This window comes from Pocillopora damicornis, chromosome 2 (assembly GCF_964200805.1).
Source record: "Pocillopora damicornis chromosome 2, jaPocDami1.2, whole genome shotgun sequence".
NCBI classification, from domain to species: domain Eukaryota; kingdom Metazoa; phylum Cnidaria; class Anthozoa; order Scleractinia; family Pocilloporidae; genus Pocillopora; species Pocillopora damicornis.
In genome coordinates, this window is record NC_142671.1 from 9,610,938 (window position 1) to 9,635,063 (window position 24,126).

The 24,126-nt window shown below is 38.3% G+C and overlaps 2 pseudogenes across 2 annotated transcripts; one reads left to right on the forward strand and one right to left on the reverse strand.

Moving 5' to 3' along the window:
- Positions 1-503: 503 nt before the first annotated feature.
- On the reverse strand, positions 504-15,552 carry LOC149049824 (anoctamin-7-like; annotated as a pseudogene). Its single transcript, XR_016182314.1, has 22 exons — positions 15,478-15,552; positions 14,440-14,676; positions 14,122-14,176; positions 13,718-13,773; positions 12,086-12,142; positions 11,214-11,278; positions 11,072-11,115; positions 10,743-10,833; positions 10,278-10,377; positions 9,593-9,653; positions 9,113-9,195; positions 8,587-8,723; positions 7,856-8,017; positions 7,502-7,538; positions 7,112-7,223; positions 6,059-6,110; positions 5,501-5,598; positions 3,486-3,619; positions 3,218-3,370; positions 3,039-3,091; positions 2,277-2,343; positions 504-2,095 (listed from the first exon to the last, which is right to left on the reverse strand). The product of XR_016182314.1 is annotated as an anoctamin-7-like (transcript).
- An 8-nt stretch (positions 15,553-15,560) lies between these two features.
- LOC149049825 (uncharacterized) lies at positions 15,561-18,197 on the forward strand (annotated as a pseudogene). The gene is made up of 5 exons (XR_016182317.1): positions 15,561-15,660; positions 16,054-16,164; positions 16,367-16,663; positions 17,239-17,574; positions 17,887-18,197. The product of XR_016182317.1 is annotated as an uncharacterized LOC149049825 (transcript).
- The last annotated feature ends 5,929 nt before the right edge of the window (positions 18,198-24,126 follow it).

A 24,126-nucleotide genomic window follows, 5' to 3' on the forward strand; every position in this document is an offset into this window, starting at 1 on the left:
GCATCCTTTGGCTGCGTCGGTTTAGGCTGTTTCTCTTCAACTGAAGGTTTGACGAGCTCCTCAGTAACCGCTTCTTCTAAGGTCTGCCCAGTGTGGGGGTTCCTTGGGGCGATTGTTTTTTGTATTTAAGGTGAACGGCCAGGCTCCCGTGAGGGCGGTGCAATGCCTGCCGATCTACAGACCTAATCCAACCCATGGCTGAAAGTGCGATGCCTTAGGGTTGGGTCCACCATAAACCGAGGGCCACCAGACACCAACTTCGTTGGGGAATCGAACCCCACCTCGCAAACATTGAACACACTCACACCAAAAATTGAACACGCCCGCTCTCAACAAAACGGAAACAAAAAACTATTATTTACAATATTATTTACATTATTTACTAAACTACAGTTCAGGACTTAGATACTATTATTACTGATATTAACTACAATTTCTTTCTATTATTTACAATATTATTTACTAAACTTAGATATTGTTGTTTACAAAGGAACTAATATTAACTACAATTTCTTTCTACATTTCGGGACCCCCAGAACAGAAGGAGGGGTAGAACGTTTAAGCAACTCGGCGGCAAGCACAGCAGCCGTAGGAACCACAGAACGAGAGTTGTTCCGAGAAACGTTGATAATATCGTCATCAACCGTAGAGGAGGACTTGTTTACATTACCGTCACTAGCACCAGAGCTATCACCTTTGAACACACTTAAAGCCCACGCAGGCAGCCTGCGGGACTGTGGCCCAGTATGGTCCGTAAACCCCACCCACAAGACATTACTGTGCTCAGTGGGCCCAACCAAATCCACAATAGACCCCCTAAAGGAAATCCGATAGGATGGGTCGTCTTTAGCTTTCAGAATAATCTGAGCGAACTCCTCCTCAGACACATTTTTACTAGTATCCGCTCTGGCAATACGAACAAGATTCGAATGCACTACCGAAGACTCCCCACTTTCAAAAGTTATACGGACCTCCTCCGAATCGTCTGCAGGGCAAACCCTGCACACCTTACTGTTCTTATACGAAAAAACTACAGCAGCATCCCCGGACGACTCACACAAAAAATCACGATATCCCGAAAGAAACTCCCTACGAAATTCGGGGGTGAAAGTACTAGATGAAGCAACGCGCGAGAGGGCAGGGACTGTAGAGACAGCCGGAGAGGACCCAACAGGAGAACCACAGGGGCCAGGGACCGCTACCGGAAGAACTGAGACAGGAGCCGAGGGGGCCTGCACCTCCTCGGCAACAGGAACATCCACCACCGTAACCTCATCGTCCTTAACCACAGCTACATCTTCCGTAACTACAGCGACAGCAGTCTCATCTTCCACAACCGCTTCATCCAAAATGGCAGAACTATCAGAGACAGCCGGCACAACAGTCTCAGGGGGGCCAGGCACCACTACAGGGACTGCAACCTCCATTGGCACAGCAGGCTGACCCCACGGCCGGGTGCACGCATGCGTCTTGTGGTCGGGGGAGCCACACTTCCTACACTTTCCGTTAAACTGGCAATCCGCCGCCTTATGACCACTGATCTTACAAATCTGACAAAACGGAGGGATACCTCTATACCAGACGCGCACAGGGTAGTCGTCAATACAAAACTCAGCAGGAACTGGATCCGACAACACCATCGTGAGAACGCGTGACCCAGTGAGAAGGCCCGGGATATCCGAAAAACTTTGATGTTTGATATTAATAACCTCACCATATTTACCCAGCTCATCACGAATCAAAGCATCATCACCCTCGACGGGAAAATAATGCACGTAAACAAACGAATGCGGCTTGTCTGAAGAGGTCACGCTGAGAACGTGCCCATCTAACGTTAGCGAACCAACACGCACGAAATCCTCCTTATCCGCGGCGTCCTTAAAAGTAACACGTATCAAGCCCCTGGGGCAAAACTGAATGGCAGAAAGCTCTTCAAAATCCAAGCACTCCCTAAGGAGCTCAATCACACGAGCCTTTTCATAACTTGCCACCATCTCAGACGCATGAATCACACACGTCTTAACGCACTCCAAAACCATGGCGAAAAACAGCAAAAACCCAAAAATGGATGGGTGACCAAAAACCGGCAAAAGACCTGTGAGATGACAAAACGCCAAACTCAACAGGCCAAAAAGCCAAGAAGAAAGCCAATCCAATCCAAGATTGGAAAACAACCAAAGACTGGCTTACCCCAGGTTACGGCAAGAAGCCGAGCATAAGTCCCTGGGAGGGTCACCACAAAAACCAGCCAAAAACCAGGACGCAATTATACTCACAATAATCCTGCTTCTTTATCCAATCGCTTGTGGGAACGAATTCGGAAACAAAGGCAATCACAAAGCCCTAACAAAAAGGGTAAGAAAAAAACAAGTTACCGTGATTATACATTGTGGCTTTCCTTACAATAAGTTCTCTTTGGTTTTAAATCAAAACGCCGAGTACGACATGTTTTTCACCTTTGACAACAGGTAGAACAAAGAGATAACTCTCTGCTGTATTCTGCTCTTTAAATCGCTGATTCAAATTATTCAAGTATGCTTCCTTCAACTAAAGTGACTCGAACCGCAGCATGCAGCACGTACGATTAATGAAGCAATACTATTGCTCAAGTTCTTTTGAATACAAACTGTTTTCAAGCAAAATGAGCGGTCCTTGTAGAACACGCTAAATCATTGTCTGTCCGCTTGAATCTGCAAGTTACCAAAGCCATGAAATATCTCATCCTAGTAGGAAATCCTTCAGTTTTAGCTCTTACAGGTCAATAACTACCATCAGGTGACCAAATTTGACTATATTATTGTTATTTGATTTAAGTCAGGACCAACCTTTTTTGCTTGAACATGGGAAAAACTGTCTCATAAATTTTTTCTTTATTCGATAAAATTGGGGGAAAAAACAACTGTGTTTGTAACTGAATCTGTCGCCCAAGTAATTTTTCTCTGTTTATTTTCCTTTTTTTTTTTAATGATTTTCTTTCAATTTCAATCCTTAAAGAAATAATATTCAAAAACGCACAACTTTGTTAAATAGATTCTTACATTTACGACCACAGAGATCTTCGTAACGCCTTTCAAGATTGCGTACCAAATTCCTGTGAAAACAAAAGGTTTTTTTTTTCAAGTGTTCTATTCGGTAGTTCCTAAATAGAATTTCAATTAATAAAAAATGTTTAAGACCAACAAAAATAATCGGCCCTCTTTTTGTATATAACGCATACCTATATCCTGCGCACGAGCTGCCATTGGGCGCTGAAAAACCACGATAAACTTGTAAGCATCAAGACGAATTTCCAACAAGTTATTGATGAGGGCAAAGAACGGTCCAAGTGGAAAGGCGGCCACAAATAGTGTCACAAAGCCATACTGGATCACTGGAAAAAACAAAAACAAAAAAAACAAAAAACAAAAAAACAAAACAGAGTTCAATTAACCAGTAAAATCTCAACCATCTCCTTCGCTTAACCGTACAAGCTGCGCAGTTCTTACCCATCTCAAGGTATTCATAAAACAACCCGTGCACGGGATACTGAGTCAAGTCATAGTCCAGTTCCCAACGTGTGTATTCGGTCAAGTCGGGGGTTTCAATATTCTGACGGCGTCTCCACCAGTTCTGAAGCTTTCTGTGCAAAATAATTATAATAATAATATAAACCTCAGTCAAATACCAAGTGAGTTTTCGCGCGAAAGCATGATATCTTCATACGTGAAGATAACATGTTTCTCTTTACACGTGGAAACAATACCGATACTATGATTATACTATTACAAGGCCGCTTGGAGCTACGAAATTTCTCTTCACGCGTTGAAAAATATTTCTCTCGTTCTTTTCGCTCACTCGTGAAATATTTCCCAACACTCGAACAGAATTAATTATCTTCGCGCGGCCATGTAATATCCTCTATTTTCAGGAATAAAAGAGACCATAGTGATAATAATAATAATAATAATAATTATAATAATAATAATAATTATTATAATAATAATGGTGACGATATCAACTACAGCAATAATAATAATAATAATATTAATGAAGATGATGATGATGATGATGATGATGATGATGATGATGATGATGATGGTTGTGGTGGTGGTGGTGGTGGTGATGATGATGATGATGATGATGATGATGATGATGAAGAAGAAATAATAGGAGTGCTTACCCAAATGATCATCCCTCTCATTTGAAATTTGAGTCAAAATATTATTAATCCAAAACGTTCACAGAATGAGTGACTTGGCCTGTGAAATACTGTTTTACAGGACTAAACAATTAAAAGTATTATTTCACTGTAAAATGTGTTTGGAGCATTTTCCCACAATAATAATTTACATGGAAAAATTTCTCAGTTCTGATTGGTCAAGATAAATGCAGTTTTCAGGCAATTCAGTGCAGAAGAGAGTTCATTCAGTGCAGAAGAGGGTTAATTCAGTGCAAAGAAAGTAACAAATCAAACATTCTGATTGGTCAATAATCAAAGAAACTCATAGATAGCCAATCAAATGAGAACCTTCGATGTCGCAACAAAATTTGAAAATTTGCGAGCGAAACAATGGCCTGCTTTTTAAGTAGGTTTTCTTTCGCCACCGCAGCTGAAAACAGCTCAGACAACCAAAACACTGTAAAAAGCACTGTTTTTGGTTTCGGTCTGAAAAAAGTGGTTTTTAGAGAAGAGAATTGCCAAGGAAATAAAAAATTACGCGCCGACCCAGCTTAACACTTTGCTCGAGCGATCCAACGCCGAAATTAAAAACAAACATGGTTAAACCTCGAAAACGACGATTCCATTTCATCGAAAGTGATTCGGACACAGACTGAACAATTCCTTGAACTGTTTAGCCCAACTTTGAACTTTTTTGCGCCTTAAAGATGTGAAGATATCATCGCATATTATTGTTTTGATCGTACATTGTTGTTTTGACCGAACGCACGGTTTGAATAAATTATTTTTGCTCTTGATGCGCGCGCTTTGCTTCTGCTTAATTATGATAAGCCATCTCGTATTTTTTCATGTCTATTATTAACACGTAATCCCATGATTTTTCTCGTGCAATTTGGAATAAATAAGCACTTGTTAATTTTTTCAAAGACCACAAATTGCACTCGCCCTACAGGCTCGTGCAATTTTGTTAGTCTTTGAAAAAATTTACTCGTGCTTATTTATTCCAAATTGCACTCGAAATCATGTGATTACCTATACAAATACATTCCCTAATTTTTTTTTTCAGCGATTCCGGTTTTCTGATTACTATACCTGTGTTTCGCTTACGCTATAAATGTGCTTCTCCAATAAGCTATTACACCTATATGTATGTCGTATTGCAAAACTGTCCAAGTATATCGAGCACAACGTAAATACTCCTAGTTAACAGTAAACTGTTATTACATTAGAATACGTAAATGTCCATAAATGTGTAATTTTCTAAAACCTGCCTTAAGTCCAATGAAGTCTCAAAAAGCGGGAACGTTAAAAATGTACCTCATCTCTTTACGGGCTACTTACGGGACGATTATTTCAATAAAATTATTGAAGATCTGCTTTCCAACCATGATAACTGCCAGCTAGACCAAGAGCTCAAATAAACAACCTGCCGGATTACACTGCCAGAACAACATAAAAATGAACTCAGAATTCTCCTTTACAACTGCTCTATGTTTGAAAGATATTTTCAGTTACTTTTATGCCTTATTTTACTTTCTATTTTTTGATTGAGATGAACTAATATTGTCCAAAGGAGGTAAAAAAGTCAAAAATAAGAGTCAAATTGTTAAAGCAACTATTTCCAAGTCGGCAAACCTTGCATTGTCAAATTTAACGAACATCACATACACCCTTACGATATAAATTCTAATCAAACGTGTCCTTTTTAAACTGGTCCAACTAATGGGACCAAAGGCGAAAAACATTATTTACTTCAATTACAAACAATGTCTAAAGACGATCTTCCCTTCCTTTTCTTGCAAATTTTTGACGACAGTACCGTCTGATCAACCCAATGCAGCTTTAAATACCCTAAACTGTCACAAAAAAAAGCTTTACATATCGAATACTTTTTCTTACCTCTTCTTGTCGAAAACCAAATATCCTGTTAAATTCTGCTGGCCTTCCAGGGCTGAAAACAAACATTTTTTTTGTCAGCGCAGTTCTTTCTTCCAGAGGGACGAAAATTGTTGTCCCCGTAGGTCTGTTCAGTACCATTTTTAAAATTATGCATAAAAAATTTTGTCTCACCCTAAACAGATAACTTATAATTTTCAGTTGAAAATATTCTCAAAATATGATTCAATACGTTCATTCTACCGCTGTGATGCCAAACAATGTTTAATGTGTTTAACGCTTCTATGTAAATAGGTAAAAGTTCCTACTGGTAATTATGTAAAACTATTTTTCTGAAGATGTTTTTACTTTTGATGTGAATCGCGACGTTTCAATGGCTTAATGCAAGTTTTCTTTAGGTGATGAGGTCGAGTGTATACGAGTCACCTTCTGAAGCATTATGCTCCAATGTGGTGGGTTGTTTCTCAACAGCTTAGCGCATTTCGAAGATTCGCTGTAACACGGCTCTCCTGTTGTTGTTTTTGATCGTCAGTATCACAACACAGCATCACAAAGAAACAAGACAACAGCAGAACCGTGCAACAGCAAATGGGTGAGGGAAGATCACGATCCTGATGTCATTCGAAGAGCCTAAATCGTGAGAAAAACAATTACACTTAAGGCTGGCGGGATAGATAGTCGGGGATTTCAATATTTCTCGATGATTCCAGAGTTTTCTAATTAATGAAACTCGAAATCGTAGACATTCCGATTGTCTGATGGTTGGCGAAAAATAGAACAGACACCACTTCATTTGGGACTCGGGGCTACAGGAGCCAAGGAATGGTAGCAAATTAAAACTAACGACAGTTCAAAATAGGAGTTTTCATTAACCTTCAGTAATCGCGGATCATCGCAAAAATCTGGGTTGCGTCAGTAAAAAAAAAAGCGCTCTCGATTTAACCGATTTGTCGTCAGTCATCCCAGACAATCGAAAATGTCTACGATTTTGAGTTTTCTTTCTTAGGAGAACTCTAAGTAACTTTTTTCCCATTGTTACTCATGACATAAACTCACCTGAGTTTAAAAAACGCAAGATAAAAGAGTGACGAATAGAAGTTCACAAACTGGAAAAGGTATATCTTAAATGAAAAGATGTCTTCAAGCTCCGTCTGGGTGCGAGGCATCTCTGAAATAAAAACAGATGATGAATTTAACCCTATCCTCATTGCCTCCTACTTTGTTAGCTTTCGACGCCGCATGCCAATGCAGTTTAGAGGTACGGAAGGATTCGGCTACTAATTTTGAATTTAAAATGTAATGTGTAATGACCACAATGTGCACGAGTACAGTAGTACGGTTAAGGTCGGTTGAAAGATCGGATGCACTGATGATTCAATATCAGTAAAGTGGTCAATAGCTTAAAGCATGAATGAAGTTTACTGAATTCATTTTCTACATACGTACCCCATCGTGTCAAAATCTCAGCAAGTTTTTCGTAAACCTGGAGATAAAATAACGTAATTAACAAAAAGAAGTCACCAGAGGATCACACTAAATGATATAAAACCAAGGTGTAAAACCATCCGCTGAACTTCTACTGTTAACCCTCTAACTCCCAAGATCTGATTGAGAGGTTACATGTTCATCACTTCTGGGAGTTAAAGGGTTAACTAATATCTGCACATTAAAGTAGGAACCATCGCTGTATAACAGTCGCAAACGAACATCTACATGAGAGGGCAGACAACAAAAATTTACCTCAAGATGGTTACTAGTTGTGTACCGTCTCCATAGAATAAGATAAGTTTATGCGGGTACCTTGTTGAGGAGCATGATGGTAATGAGATTTAGGAGAGCTGCAGTGCCGGACGTGGCCATGTTTACAGCTCCCATGTTGTAGTCGCTGCTTGCGGCTAACACCGCGTATACTGCAACACGGTATACTACAACAGCAAACACGGCGATGACGACAAGCACCAGCTGCGATACAAAGACCATAATACTATAGATCAAAATTCAGAGCTTCGCTGTTGCACCTCTTATACTCTTTACTAAAACACTACGAGCCATACCGGTGACCAAAAGCCAGTTTTTCTGTCGGTTATAACTAGCTTGTAAAAGACGCCAGGGCCACAGAATTCAGGTAAATCTAGATTTGAAAAGGTCAAATTGTTGCAGTAATATGAGCGTTTCGCCTCGTCCGAGTAGCGACGCCCAATAGTATCAAGGTGGTGGGTTGGTGGGTGGATGCGAACAGTTGACACCATAGGAGGGAAGCAATCTCCCAGCAATCAAGCCGCAGCCAACCTCTAGGCACCTGTCAACGCAACACCAACAAACCGGTGCACGGAATGGACACTCACCCAAAAGAGGGAGAGGGCGAGGAAGGGAGGGAGGGAAGGAAGGAAGGAAGGAAGGAAGGAAACAAAGCAGTAAGGTAGTAATGCACATCGATGCCGTTGGGAGGCGCTGGTGAAACTGCTGCATTATCTCGGTTTAAACCTGGCCAAAATCACATTGAGCCTTATTAAACATTATCCAGTTCTTACCATGAAGATGATGAAACTGAAACTACAAATAAATCTGGGCACTTTCCTCCCAAGCGATATGAAAGGTTCTTCCACTTTCGTGATGGGGTTCAAACGGGTCTCCATCGCTACTGCCTCGTACTCGGAGGAGGTTGTTCCTAAAACAGAATAATGAATTGGAGTTTGTACATTTATGGAAAGATGGTCAAATGAAAAACACACTGAACAGGACTGACGGTCAAGTTTTTGCGAGTCTTTTTAAGTAATAAACTGTACCTCGAGTTCAAACGAACACAGTTCAGAGATTCGTGAGATTAATATTAATTGCTTATAACATGCAACAAGATCAACAAAAACGTTTACATTTAAAGCACCGTTCACAAAATTAAAGAAAAATCGACACGGAGAAGTAAGTAGTGTGGTTTTTTGTTCCTGGATAAATCCTAAACGGCATAAGCTTACCTTGCCAAGCCTAATCTTTGCCTTCTTACAAATAATTAACAAAAGTCATAAATAAATACATTGATTGATTAATTAAATGTCGTACCTCTTCGTCCTCATATCCCAATAGATCCCATTCGTAAGCAATCTCTGCCTGCCGCCTCTTCCAAAACTCAAGAAACATGGTGGCTGTGTAACAAATACACACATGATCATCAGCAAAGTATTGCATTAACATTACGACCCTGAAAGAAAATCAAAGTTTCCTTTCTGTGAAAGTCACAGACAAAATGATCCTATTTATGAAATGTTCGGTAATCAATCCATTAGCTATTTTTTCAACTCTTGAACGGGATGGTTCAGTACAAGTTGCCCAAACATTCTGTCAAGTTTCTTTGACTATTCAGCGTTGCCAATAAGTATATACTCCCTGGTGGAGAGAAGCATTCTCAGAGTGAATCATCTCGCCCAACAACTCAATATAACGACCACACACAGCTTTACAGCTGTCAACAATAGAACCTCGATGTCTGACACAGTTTATTACACAAGCAATTATTCTTAAAAATAAAAAAAAACGTCTCACCCCAAATCGACATAAAAATGGCAAAAATCACAGTAAACTCATTGTCAAAAACGTAAGCCACCTGAAGAGAATCAAAGAGGGCATTTAAGTACATGTAGACGATAAAACTGGATAGATAACTTCTGAAAAACGAACTACAAAGATGAATATTTCCCAGCAAAATAATGTGTTAATCACTATGAATTGTCTCCAAATTCATGGTTTATGCTACGTGTAGCCCCTTTAACAAAGGGCAACATCAATTATTAATGGGACACAGGGCCTCACACTGGGGTCATTTGGTCATCATGGTCAGCAGGAAGAAACTGTGGTGCTTAAATTCAATGTTGCACAAAATTTCTTTCTCTGCTTTCTTCCTTTCTTTCTCCATTTCTGGCAAACATTTCGTGATTTTAACGCTTTAACTCCCATGAGTGACCAAGACAGAATTTTTCCTTACAATATCAATATAATATCAACCAGATAAGTGATAATAATAAAGAAAAATATCAATTTGGGGATAACTAGTTGTTCCAATACTAAATTCTCTGAACAAACAATATAGGAATTGTATGGTTGACTGTGAAGAGAATGGCAAATTTGGTTAAGTCGCCAAATAGCGACCTTTAAAGAAGTTTAGCAAAGAAGTCGAGGAAGAAGAAAAGAAGGAACTTGAAGTAAGAGGTGAAAATGTTCTTTAAGTCACCTTTGAATAGATGCATGTGTCCGATAAAGGCCAGTATGGACAGCGTTTGTCACAGCGAGGGCACATGGGAAAGTTCTTAGACGTATCACAGATGTCTTTCCTAAAGTAAAAGATACATACATACAGTTGGTTTTATGTGTCTGAAAGCCACGTTTACACACAAAAAAAAAAAGTTCGTTCTCTGACTTGCGTTTTTTCAGTATAAAACCACTGATTGCAATACTGTTAACGCTTACCACTGGCAGTAATAGTAAACACTGGATGCACATTATAGTGAAAGTTATGTAAAATAGCACATGTGAATGTATCACCAAGTATATTTTTCTTTTGTTCCATTTCACGACAACTTTATATAGTACTTTAAGATTCCCAGTCCTCAATGAGCCCATTTCACGGATGATATCAATATAAGACCTTTGCATATGATAGAATGCACATATAGGCCTTGCCAAACTCATCACTTACACAGGAATGTAAGACTCCTGTCTGACAAGTCCATAAATCACACAAACAAGGCCCATGATGGCTGCTGGGAGCAACATCCATGTGTAGAAACCTGTCAAACAGTCAAGAGAGTAACATTTGTTTCATGACACTGTTTTCCTCATTGACATCCAAACTTCATGCATTGTGCAATGTCCTTGAGTCTCACTGGCTGACTAGAATACAGTCATAGCCTTTAATATGTGTTCTTTCAAAAATAAAAATTATATGCAGCCATGATTAAACAGCTGAAACAATAACTTACTTCAATCAGAGTGCACATGAAATTTGAAGTCATCAATTATATTTGCCTAACCAAGCAAAGTAGATTCCAATTTTCTCTCCAAAGTAATCTCTGCAACAAAATTAATGAATAATCAACCAAAACAACTATTAACAACAAAAAATGATGCACACACCTTGAGTTAAACAGTCCTGTGTAAGTGATTTTACCTGATATGATCCAATGGTTGCATTTTGTACCAGCGATGTGCTTTAACCCAGATGTCAAACAACAACTGAAATAGCAACAACCCACAAATAAAACTATCATTGATTACCAACTGTAAAACTGGAAAAAACAATGCAATAGAAAAATTTATAACTGCACTTAAAAGAAAATATTGAGAAAAGCTATCAAAAGTTTCAAGTCTGATATATCTGAACACAAGCTTGAGAAGAATATCAAGAGTAGGGGTAGAAGTAAAAATATTTGGGAAGGAGAAAATTCAATGAAAAAACAAACAAGCAAACAAAGTTTTCTTTGGTGATTTGACTTGTTCGACTCTAATTTTCCTCTTACAAGTTCCTACAAAATAGGAATTTACCTTAAAACATCTAAAAGCAGAAATGTGATAAGAAGAAAGAAAAAACTTCAGGGGACAAAGTATTGTTTGATTATATAAACTGTAAAAGCTCTTTGGCAGACTGGATGGAGAATTGATGTTTACATCTTTGAAAAAAAGGTTACATGTACTGTAGCTTGAATGACAAATCAGCTTTGAAAGAAGTTTACAAAACTGATGAAGTGTAAGTTGAAGAGATGGTAATAGGATGGCATAGATTGGGTTACTGATTGTTTCACACCCACAGTCATGTCATACCCAGTTAGTTGAGTCATTTTGTACCCAGCTTGAGTATAAAATGAATGAGTACAAAACAACTATGGGTACGAAATGACTGCATACCATAGATTTGTTTAGGAGTTTATTAGGTCCGAGTTGTACATACACAATGTACACTGTAAACTTAACAGGAAACAACATACACAAAACTAATTAACCTTACAAGGTCTATTAATTTAAAAATAATAATAAAAAAATTACCTGTCTGGCATTTTCAGGTCTTGGAGGATCATTGGATTGATCTATTTCATAAGTGTCCTACATCAACCTTTGTAAAATACAAAAATGATGGTCCGGTATCAAGTTATTCCATGCATTATTGTGGTAATTTTTGCAATGTATAGATCTCTACATGTCAAATTCCCTGATAAAGTAATTATAAATTACAATGTGCTCATCATATGCCAAATCCATCTCTTTTACCTCTCTTCAGTAAAAAAAAATCAAATGCAACTCTTTAATTTGTAACATCAACACCTAAAGGTAAAAGAACATGTTTCAAAATGCTAAAAAAATTACTTTTGTGTGTGTTATGAGCAACTGACAACCACACAGTTGTCCTAGATATGATTAAGACAACATGATTTTCATACATGTTGTGTTCAAGTCTGATTGAATTATTTTGATGGTCATGAACAAAAAGCATACCCTGAAAATTGGCCTGAAGTACAATTATGCTTTGTTGCTATTCAAAATCCCTGGTTTCATTGATCAAAACTATAACAAAATTCTTGAGTTTTCCAGCTCAGTTTGAGCACTAATAGGACAGTGTACACATCATGCTTGTAATTGGACAGTGTAATAGGGCAATTAACACACCATGCCTGTGTAAGAGGAAAGAAGGTGTCACATGTGCATGCTGTTGTCTCACATTTTGCCCCTTTAACTGTTGTTTTTTTTTTAGATGAAAAGGTACAACAGATGCCTTCACAGTGCAATCATCTGATTTTGTCAATCACTTGTATAATTACAGCCTGAATTGGACTCCTCTTAGTCCTATTACTATTATATACATGTACAATGTACATGTATCAGTATGAATAGCTCCCCATGTACAACAAGCTTAATGTTCCCTGGATCAAGACATCCATTGTCCAACTCTCACTTGACTAAACATATGGACATGTAGTTGTTATTCCTTCTTTGTATTAAATTTTCATTCTAAAATTTTGATCTCACGAGAATGCCTTACTGTACTTTCTGAAATAAATGACAAGAAAACACAGTTGGCTAACTTTGCCAACATTTGGCTGAATCCTGTTCAAGCAACCTGACATAATTTTTGATTCAAGGAAAATATCATTATTAGACTCCAAATCACTCTGAGAAAACTGATGCAGTATGTTACCTTTTCCTCTGGCCAGTCCCTTGCATGGGATCATTCAACCAGATAGAGTGCACTTACAAAAAATGAACCATGACCTATATAGCTTTGTTTGGCTTTTTCATGTCCATTTAATTCCTGACAGGAGATAAGGTTTTTAATTTTAAGTTTTGTATGATTTAACTGTATGTCAGCATTCTTGGGCCTTCAACTTAATAATCATGTGCAAATATGAGGGCCCTTAAATTTGTACACCACTGCCCTTCAAGTCTCTGTTTTCAGTCACTCTAAATTCTGAGAAGTTTCAAAGCCTATGATATTCTCTTCTAAAGGAATATCATTCAGGAACTGCTCATTTTTTAAACCAAGAGAAATCATTGTAAATTGCAGTGATCCATCAAATTATACCATAGTAAATTTCTTGGACACTTTTTAAGTTTCACAGTAAGGAGTTGTTATACTGAAGACAAAAAAACAAAACAAAACAAAACTTGCAATTAATTTTTTACCTCGTGTAAGGGATAAGCTGCAGCGTAAGATCCATTGCCAATTAAGCATCCAATGCCTAATATCATATTACAAAGATACATAAATGACAAGGATATGCACCTACATTATGTTAGGTATAAGTTTCTGATCACACCATACACAATGTGATACATGATATACTGCAAAATCAGTTTAATAAGCTGACATCAATAATTAAAAGTAATACAAAAGAGAATACTTCAAAGAGTCTTGCTGTTATCAGAGAAAACTGACATGTACCTTTAAATTCCCTGTAGGTGGCAATATTCTTATTGTTCAATGACTGACAAAAATATATTTCTCTTCCTAATGTAAAGGGCCCCAAATTTTTAATGCTAGTCATTCACATAAAGTATAGTTTTGATTAAGATTGCTTCATTTTTACCAATCTGATTCCTCTTCTCACCATACTGTGTTCTTGTCAAAATTCTGTGAACGTGCTTGCAATTGAACATCAATATTTACTGTACTTCTATTTGTTTTGCCATCTCTGTCTGAGATATATATCGATGTGTTACCTGAGTATACTATTTTATAAATTAGGCAAAGGATGAATGTAACATTTGGTCATTGTTCAGTGAGTAGAAGACCTACCATAGCAGGTACTACAAGACATACATGACTGTAAAACTATCAGACTTGTAATGTTGTAATGATAAAGTTGAGTTCAAAGTAAACATCCTGTGTTACAGGAATCACTTACAATTCTGCTTCGCTGAGCACTTTTGAAGAAATCATCACGGCTAACCATAACCATTTGTAAACCATAATCCTGATGGTTAACAAAGAAAACGTACTTGTCAAGTTTGTCTTTTCTGAAGGCACAAGTGAAGTAGTTGGGCTGCTCTGGGAGATCTTCAGCTCTGAGTTCAAATGGATTACGCATTCCAGTGGTATCAAAACATCTCTCATTCCAATCTCTTGTGTCAAAGTCATTCTCCTGTCAACAGAAAAGATTGTGTTAATTTCAAGCACTTATCAGGCACTTGTCAAATACATGTAATTTATGAAGATTGCGTGACGAAAACAAGTTACGCTGTCAAATTGTCTATCATGTGGAACGGTTCTTGGGAGATCGTGGGCGACTCTTCTTAAGAGGCATAGCGAGTACAACGAACACGTACGGTCCCCGTACCCAGCAATCGGAGAAAATGCTTATGGAAGATGAGCATCATTGGCTGTGACTGTCTGCATCAACATCACACTGATCGATACAGTACTGAAAATAACATTGAAATGAAATGCTTATTGATTAACTAGAGATTTTTAAATTTAGAAATTGAACACGGAAGCGGGTGCCAGGAAACTTTTAGGGAGCAACAGGAGACGCTTCCAAGGGACTGAACACATGCATCATCCTTCGCTGCAGGGTCATCAATCAATAATTGCTTTATTATAATACATACATGCGAGGCAGTGAGTTTTTAAAGTGTTTCCTCCACCTAAGCCTTGAGTATTTACTCTATTTTACATGATGTGATTCACGAAGATGACGTCTGCTTGCTCGATTATTTTTGAGTCTAATGCCCCAAGTGAATTTTCTAAAAATTGCTTTTGGGTTCCCACTTCTAAATATGTTACTTACTTAAAGAGTCGTGTGAGACAATTCATATCAGGTTTCGCAATCAAATAGCCATTTTGAACTCTGCTTTGCTTCGTTCCCAGGACCTCTCCTCCCTGAGAAACAGGACCGAGGTTGTGACGTTATTTGCATAAGCATCCCGCGCGAAAAAGAAATCACCGACGTTTTTGTGCTCATCATCCCTACAGGACAACTTATAAGCAGGTTGATAATCTCTAAAGAATCCAGTGTCATTCACTAAAATGCAGGTGACTGCTACGAAAGATCGTTCTGATGTGCCTTCACGGCGTCACAATCAGGCCGATTTTAAGGTATACCAGTGTCTTGTGGGGCAAATGTCAGGTATATCATCGCGGTCAATATCCCTTTACTTCCCCACCCCCTAACCCTATACGGCGTTTGCATTTTGGCGAAAGAGGTTCATTCTGCACTACAAGTCTCAAAGGAAAGAAATAACAGTTGTGCTTTCAATTGTATTAAGTCTATAGCTAATATTTCGCCCCATCCTTTTCTTTCATCATTATTCTGGCCGTGCCTGAAATCTTCCACACTTACTCAAAACAGTTCCCTCTGACTTTCAGGAGTGTTTCCTTGACATGAAAAATCTCCTTGAAACATAGGAGTACTTTCGCTGATTGGTTAGAGAATATGATCGAAAAACTAAATCCTCTTAACTAATTTTATGCATAGAAATGTGTGACAGCTGAGAAAGAAAATTGCCTGTCACATCTTTAGATTTAAGGGGTTCAAACGGAGGTGGTGCTGCCTTATGGCACTTATCTTACGTTCTCCTGAGAGCAAAAATGCTGGGTTCCATCACTTTTGTAAAGGGTAGTAAATCAAAAGGTAAATATGAGTTAAATCCTCTTTTTCAACTTTCGTGCAGCAAAACATAGCTTCGCATCAATACCATGAGAAACATTGGTCAACCTCGATGTCTTTGATAAGGCTCCGAAACTAATATTTTTACATCTGGAACAAACATCCACGCTTGGACAATGAGATGTTTAGGTTTTATCTGACGTTACTGTTTTGATATTATGACTAGGGGTGTGTGTAGTGTTTTTGATCCTGGCGGCGGGAAACTTGGCAAATCTTGTCAATCTGCACGTGGCTGATGTTGGGAAAACCGGCGAATTGCGTATTTGGCTCGTGATTTGTTTTGCTGTTCTGCTGCCATACTCGTGGCTGGGAACGCCCAAGCACTTCTGAGGGATCGCTGTCAGTGCTAGTGTAGCAACAGCTATGGCTTGTTTGATGATCTGCGTGTGCATCGCATTGGATATGCTGTCTGATTTGAATACTGTTGAACAACCTAGTGTAAGCTTCGAGAGTTTCTTTTCAGGTGTGTTTTCTTAAGTGGACTTATTATCATATATAATTATATATACTACTCATATAAAATTATACGATAAGCTGAATTATACAAGCATTTTATTGGTAGTACTTATGTTCTGTTGGAAGACAAACGCGTAGATGGCGTCATTATTAACAACCTTTCGTCATCTCTACAATTAGAAAATCGATTCTACGTTGCTGTGGGTCTGTACAATAATAGATCACAGAAGACATCAAAATGTGGTAAAAACATCAGTGACACAACCGGCTGCGCTTCATGTGCTCTTTTGTTTTTTCTTATCACGTTTTGACTGCATCTGTGATCCATTTCTGAACAGAGGCTGCCAATGGTCTCGGTGTGGCCAAGTCAACTTACAAGATTATCCAGTGTAATAAAAAAATGACAAGACTTTTTTACTAGAATGTGCCGCGAAATGTTAACATTTTAATCGTTAGTAAGAGCTATCCACTGCGTGGCTAAAATTTCGCAGGAAAAATGAGGATGGTAGGTTTTATCTTAAGTGAACCTTATATTCATTCCTCAATGCTGCTGAGTTCTTTTAATTTCTCCTTTTCTTTTAGCTTTCGGAACCATATTATTTTCATTTGGTGGTGCTTCAACCTTTCCAACGATTCAGACAGACATGAAAAAATGCTCCAAGTTTCCAATTTCTGTGTTCTGGGCGTATGTTGGTGTCGTAAGCATGTATCTGCCTGTCTCAATCCTCGGTTTTGTGGCTTACGGCAAGAACATCACATCGAACATTCTCGAAAGCGTGAAATACGAAGGACATGACGCGGCTGCTGTTATGTTAGACATAGTGCTTGTACTGATCACACTTCACCTGCTGTTCAGCTTTGTTATTGTGATAAACCCAGTATCGCAGTCTTTTGAGGAGTTTTTGAGCATACCTCAAGGTTGGTTTAAATACACCCAGGGTTAATCTCATTAATTCAGCGGGAAGCAAGGGTTGCGATGGACGTCTACCTATTCCGTAAAACAACATAGAATCTAATATTTTACAAGGAATGTGATCAAGATAGCTCTAGGGTTCACAGCTACGCTTATATATCCAAGCGCGAAATACGAGCTTTTTTTTCTTTCTTCTTTCGTGTAAAACTGTTTTCCTTATCGGAGTCTTGCTTTCATAAAACCCCCCACCTACACAGCGTTTTAATGTAAGACACCTACGCTAACTTAAGTCATTTTTCGGTCTTCTTTTCCAACAGGATTTAGTGTCAAACGGTGCCTCCTTCGCACCGCCATCATGTGTTTTATTCTTGGCATTGGCGAACTCATCCCAAAGTTTGGTCCCATTCTGTCTCTTATTGGAGGATCCACAATAACTGCATTGACCTTTGTATTTCCCTGTTTGTTTTATTTGAGAATTGAACGTAATATTCCTCTTCATATTAAGGTTTTTTGTATGAACTCATAGCTGTTGGAATTTTTGGTGGTGTGGCGTCCACCTACTCCGCAATAAATGACATTCGAAAAGAATTCAGTTAAATCTTCAAAATAATAAAAATATCGGACTTCTTCAATGGCTAAGGTGGGAGAGGGGGAGAGGGGTGGAGGCGAGGGCAGAATTAGTCTCGTACACAGACCTTCCACGGCCAAGCGACAGAAATCGATCCTTCATTTTGATCAAACTAGTAGAATCAGGGTAAGAATTGTGTTTGATCCAGTGATAGTTTGTATTATTACTTGATGCATGAAATATGTTTGTGCTAGTTTATTATAAAGAGCTGTCATCTGGCCCTCGTGTATGATTCACCCGAGTGCCTAAGGAAAACGGTTATAAACAGCTCCCCGTCCATGAATAAAAGTACATAAATCGTAACATGCAAGGCTGATGGTTGTCTTATTCTTCTAAAAAGATCTGAACATGTTGACGTATTTGGTAAGTTTGACACAACAAGTAGCCCAGGCTCAATCTGAGAAGTTTGAAAAATTTAGATATTACATGATATGACTGTTACACGAAACATGAAAAGAAACATGAACTGTATGTGAAATTCACCTTTTAGCCTAAATAATTTAAAAAGAGCTAGATTTGCAATGGAAAGTTCACCTACGGCAAAGCATCAGGACATAAATATGTATTTTTAAACAAAACCCCACATTAGTTTTGGGCGGTCTGTGAGATCTGGTTTGTTAAATGCGGCAGCATAGAAAAATCTGTGTTGGTGAGAAATTTATGTATCGAAACGCCACGTACCAAGCTTTAGCTTCTTGTAAGCATGCGCACTCTTTTCACTTCCTCGGAAATACGTCCTTTACTAATATCTATTTCTGAATGAATGGTATTCCTCAGCTTCAGTCGTATTACCAGTCACAATTTCTTTGTGAATTAAAAATATTTCATCCTACGTGTTTCATTTGAATTTTCTGTAATTGATAAAGATCGCTAGTTTTTAAATAACCAACAATGACAATAACGTCATGTTACGCAGGCACTGAACATATTGAACGAAAAAGAGATGAAAAAGCACAAATACTTGCTATAAGTAGAAACAAGAAGTCAAATGAACAGTTCAGTTTTTGAAAGAAAGATGAATTCCTGAAAAGTTTGGAAGTTTCAAAACAATTTCAGTTCCCCGGGATATTAATTATGTATCGTCCACCACATAATTATCGGTAATTATGCATGCAAATCCACGTTTTCATGCAGTTTATTGCAAACGTATTCAAATAACGTTATTTTAGCAATTCTGTCTTTTTAACGGTGCAATATTGTGGCTTACAAGACACCAGAGACTCGATGGGGTAGTTCAGGTAAATAATTGAATCCATCCATTTGTGACTTGCAAGTAGTACATTAAATAGTTCAAAACAATTGGTAAAAAATATATATATATACTTTTATAGTGGGTTTGAATCGCAGGTCTTAGTGTAACGTCAACACTGACTGCTTCAAAAGGCTTCAAATGCTTTTCTTTGAGCTTGTTTCAGACCAGGCACGACTGATGACGGACTTCAGCGATAAGGCTCATTGTCATTGTCATATTCTTATGATCCCCATTCATTCGCACTTAATCGGCTGTCAATTTTCTTCAGTTCTATCTTTATACTCTGTCGGCGATACTTACCCCCCCCCTCCGCTTCTGCTGAACACCACGTGATTTCCTTAGATAATCGCTCCCCCTGCCCCCCCCCCCCCACCCTCTCGGCGATAAGTAGTCATTTTCATATTTGCATGAGTGCCCCTCATTAAAAATTAATCGTCTTTCAATTTTCTACAGTTCTATTTTTAATCTCTGTTAGCGACGACTGATCCCCCTCCGTTTCTGTTCACCCCTACGTGGTCCACCAAATCCTCTGCCTCCCCCCTCCCCGGCCCCCCTCGGCGATAAATAGTCATTTTCATATTTGCATGAGTCCCCCTCATTAAAAGTCAATCGGCTGTCAATTTTCTACAGTTCTATTTTTATACTCTGTTGGCGACGACTGATTCCCCCTTCATTTCCCCTACCGTTGATAAATAAAGACTGGTCCCTTAGTGTACGCCTGTAGTTGCTTTTTCAAGATTTCGTTATATTCAGCTCTTCAAATTTTTCCAAGCTCGCCTTAGTTTATTTCCCCTTTGACCACAAGACTGAAAATGCGTTCCACATAGATTTCTTTGCCATAACTGTTTGCCTCGATCTTAAGCGCTGATCTTGTCTATTGTGCTTTCAGGTGATTCTCGCGTCATGTCTGTCACAAAGAAAATCATGTTCGTGTTTACTTTTTTATTGGGTAAGCGATGACATTTCACTTCTCGTAAATACTACTGGCGAATAATTTAGCCCTCTCTACCAAATATATTTAGTAATCATCAGTCATCAGTACGTAGTTTTGTTTCTTATTTTGGAAATACTTATCACGCATGTAAATTTAACTGAACAGCTGTTGAAACCGTAAGAAGCAATCATTTGGCATCAAATACTACAATTGATTGTCCAGAACCCTGTGAATGCAAGTCAGTGGAAGTTAACTGCAGTGGAAAACAACTCAAATCATTTCCATGGAAAGTACCAGCTACAACGACAATCTTGTGCGTATATAACATGTAATCATTCAAGTCAAATAAATTCAAATAATAGACAAAAAAAACAAACAAACCAACAAGAGAGGACACTATATATAATTTTTCAAGAAAAAATAAAAGCATCAACCAGCTGCCAAATATACCAAGAAGCAAAGATGAATGGATAACTCAACTGCTTCTTTAAGAGAAAATCGTCCATCACCATGATAGAGGAAATTTTTCTCTTTATCCATTCTTGTAACTATGTAATAAGTTTTTCAGTCTTCTTGTAAACGCTAATCACCTGAGAATAATAAAGTCAGAGTTGATCACGGATATTTCCCCTTGTACACGTTATTTGTAAATGCCATTGCATTTTACAGAGACCTGAGTTATAACCATTTGGAGGAGCTACCATCTGACTTGCTTGCCAACCTCAGCAATCTTCAAGCATTGTACGTTGAATTACGTTTGCCAACTTCATTACAGTTGTGATTTAAATAAAAATGTTGTCTTAATTATGTAAGGAAAAAGAAACATGTCATACCATTTATTTATAATATGTCACGATCGATATGATGTGGTCAAAAAAAGTAGGTGTGGTCCTGACAGACTTCTTTTTGGTTTATATTGACGTTGAACCCATAGAGAAAAAAGAACTTCAGACTGGAGGGAAAAGTTCAGGGAGCCTAAGGTCACTGTTTCGTTGATAAATCTTTGTTATTCTTGTGATAAGCTAACAGCTAATCTTCTTGACTGTTCTGGCTAAATAGGAGATTAAACAAAAACAAGCTGAAAGACCTTCCTCCAACCCTATTTGATCGCAATCCACATTTGAAGATCCTGTGAGTGAACTTTACCTACCTTTCTTTCATTGGGTCTGCTCCTATAGCAGCTTCCAGTTCAGCAGGAAAAATTGTGACTTTCGGGGAATTTACTCTCTGTTGATTCATTTATGAACTGTGTCATACGAAGTCATATTTGGTGGATGGATTTTGCCATCGTTCTGTTAGAAGTTATAATAGTTTGACTTGGCTGTGTAATCATAAATTGCCGAGCGCTGAGGATGGAAAGATCCGACAGCAGTACTAACGTTTCGTCTTCCATGCGTTTCTACCCGAGTCAAAGCAAGCAATTAAATGCCACAGCACAGTCCTCACTATGCACTAGTCACTGTACACTCCGCACCCTGCATATAGAGGCGTTAATCAATACACGAACAGGATCAACGCCTTTGTTGCCACTGACGGGCCAGATTAGTCCATTCACACTAAACCGAAACATGTCTTTTGTATATCAAAATTGTCTGCTCTAATCTTTTAATTATCCATTATTCTTCTGGAGGTTTCATAAACAATGCCGAGACTGTAGAAAAAAAAATCAAAAACAAAACCTTTTCATTCCGACGTTGGGTCGGCCTGAGGGCCAGTTTGGGCAGGGGATAATCGCCTTAATTGGATTGCACAGACCGAAAAAGCTAACAAAAAGACCACCGTAGTAGTTTTTTGAGCTGGCTGTGTACTCATAAATGATGACCAAACCTTAAGTTGGAAAGAGTGACAATAGTTTAACTGTTTGTCCTCCATGCGTTTTTGTACCGAGTCAAGCAAGTAATGTCACAGGACAGGCCTCAACTTCAACCTTCAGTGAGCAGTATGTTACACACGTTTCGTACCTTCCGAGGATTGCCAACTAAAATTGGTTTACCGGACTGCTTCATTCACGGGCCTGAGAAACACAAACGGCTCCATAGGTTAGAGACGTTTGCAACTATGCAAAGGAAACTCGAACCTACATCTGGTCCAGCTGGAAAAGTTATCATCTCTCAATGAAAACGGCCTTAGAAGTAATCGATGTAATCGAATATGAGGACAGATGTGGATAACGCCCGGTGACGGGACAACTTAGTCATGCAAAAAATAATTTTTTTCAACGAAAATAGATATTTGAGAACCAGTTTCTTCATATTAATATCATTGACGGATAAACGATGTTGCAGCAAACCCCTCGCGTTACAGGAGTATTCTTTTATGAGTTCCGAAAGTGCTGTCAATAAGCTGCATTTGGAATGCTACTCAGTCGTTGAGTATGCAAACTCTGATTACAATGGATACATAAGACTGTTAGTTTTGAAACTCCCCTTGTTTTTACTTATTTCCTACAAACTTCCTTTTGATTTATATTTAGTTATTATGTAGTCAATTACGTGATCTAAAATGAAGGCGTTGATAGAAATGGAGATTTCTTAGAATCACAACTTTGGAATCTTTGCTGCCCAGGAAGTAGTTCTTATTGTGGGCGCTACTTTTTGCGATGCCATAGCTTTAATTTCTTCACGTATCATAACCTATAAGTTGGTTGAAGCCACACCGTTACCTTTGTTACGATCAGTAGGATCCAAGCTACCGCTATATCAATTGTCTTTGCTTTTTTTTCGGTGTGAGTCGTCAACCAAAGTGCGTCAGTATTTTCTTTGTTTTAATTAAGTCACAGAATCGTAAGCCTTTTTTTCGGTCATAGAACTTCTCGTTTAGTCAACTAAGTGTTATTATTACATTATTATAGCGAAACGATCTTATTTACAAATTGTTTTGGTTTTTTTTTAAATCGTTACTCTTTTATTCTCATTTTGTTACTTTTGTTTATAGTAATATACTGTTGTTTGTACCTTGGTTTGATTATAATTTATATGACACGAGAATTATCACGTCTTTCCATTTTTACAACTTAATCTGCAACTACAGCTACTACTGTTTTTCCTACTGTTACTGCTTCCAAGGTCGACGATCTTCGATCTTCGCTATCTTCATGACCCCTCTGTCAAACGCAACCGATTGATCTAGACCTTTGAACTTTTTGTGACGAAATACTGTTAGAAGTATGCCGGCATAAATTACCTGGCTATATTGAAGCGGCGATCATAGGCACTAGCAATTGAATTTATCACAATGAGCTTGCCACTAATGATTATATAGCAATACGCGCATTCAGGATGTAGTCAGTTATTTCTTCGGTCTTTTGAACATGTAACAGCTTGGTTTATGTTGAAGTAATAAATAGGCTTTTTAACCCAAACTTACCGTTACACTTTTGATCTGTCATTAAATCAGTTTAAATCTACCAAGTGGAGTTTGAATTATTGTCACCTCACACCGCGCCACCCCTGTAGTTGTTAAGGGTTTGAGTAAGCCGCAACCTCTAGAATCTTCACAATCACAAAGACCACTTAAAGAAAGCTAGGTTTTGTATAGGATACGGCAACTAAACGATATTGCAACAAACCCTTGGCGTTATTTAATGATTCTTTTCTAAGTTCTGAATGAGCAGCTCATATAAAGCTGCACCTCTAATGCTACTCAGTCGTTGAGTTTTTAAACTCTGATTGCGCTGAGGACATAAAGAAAGCCAGTTTGTTTTACACTGCTTCCTAACAGATAACAAAGGTGGCTGTTTGCGC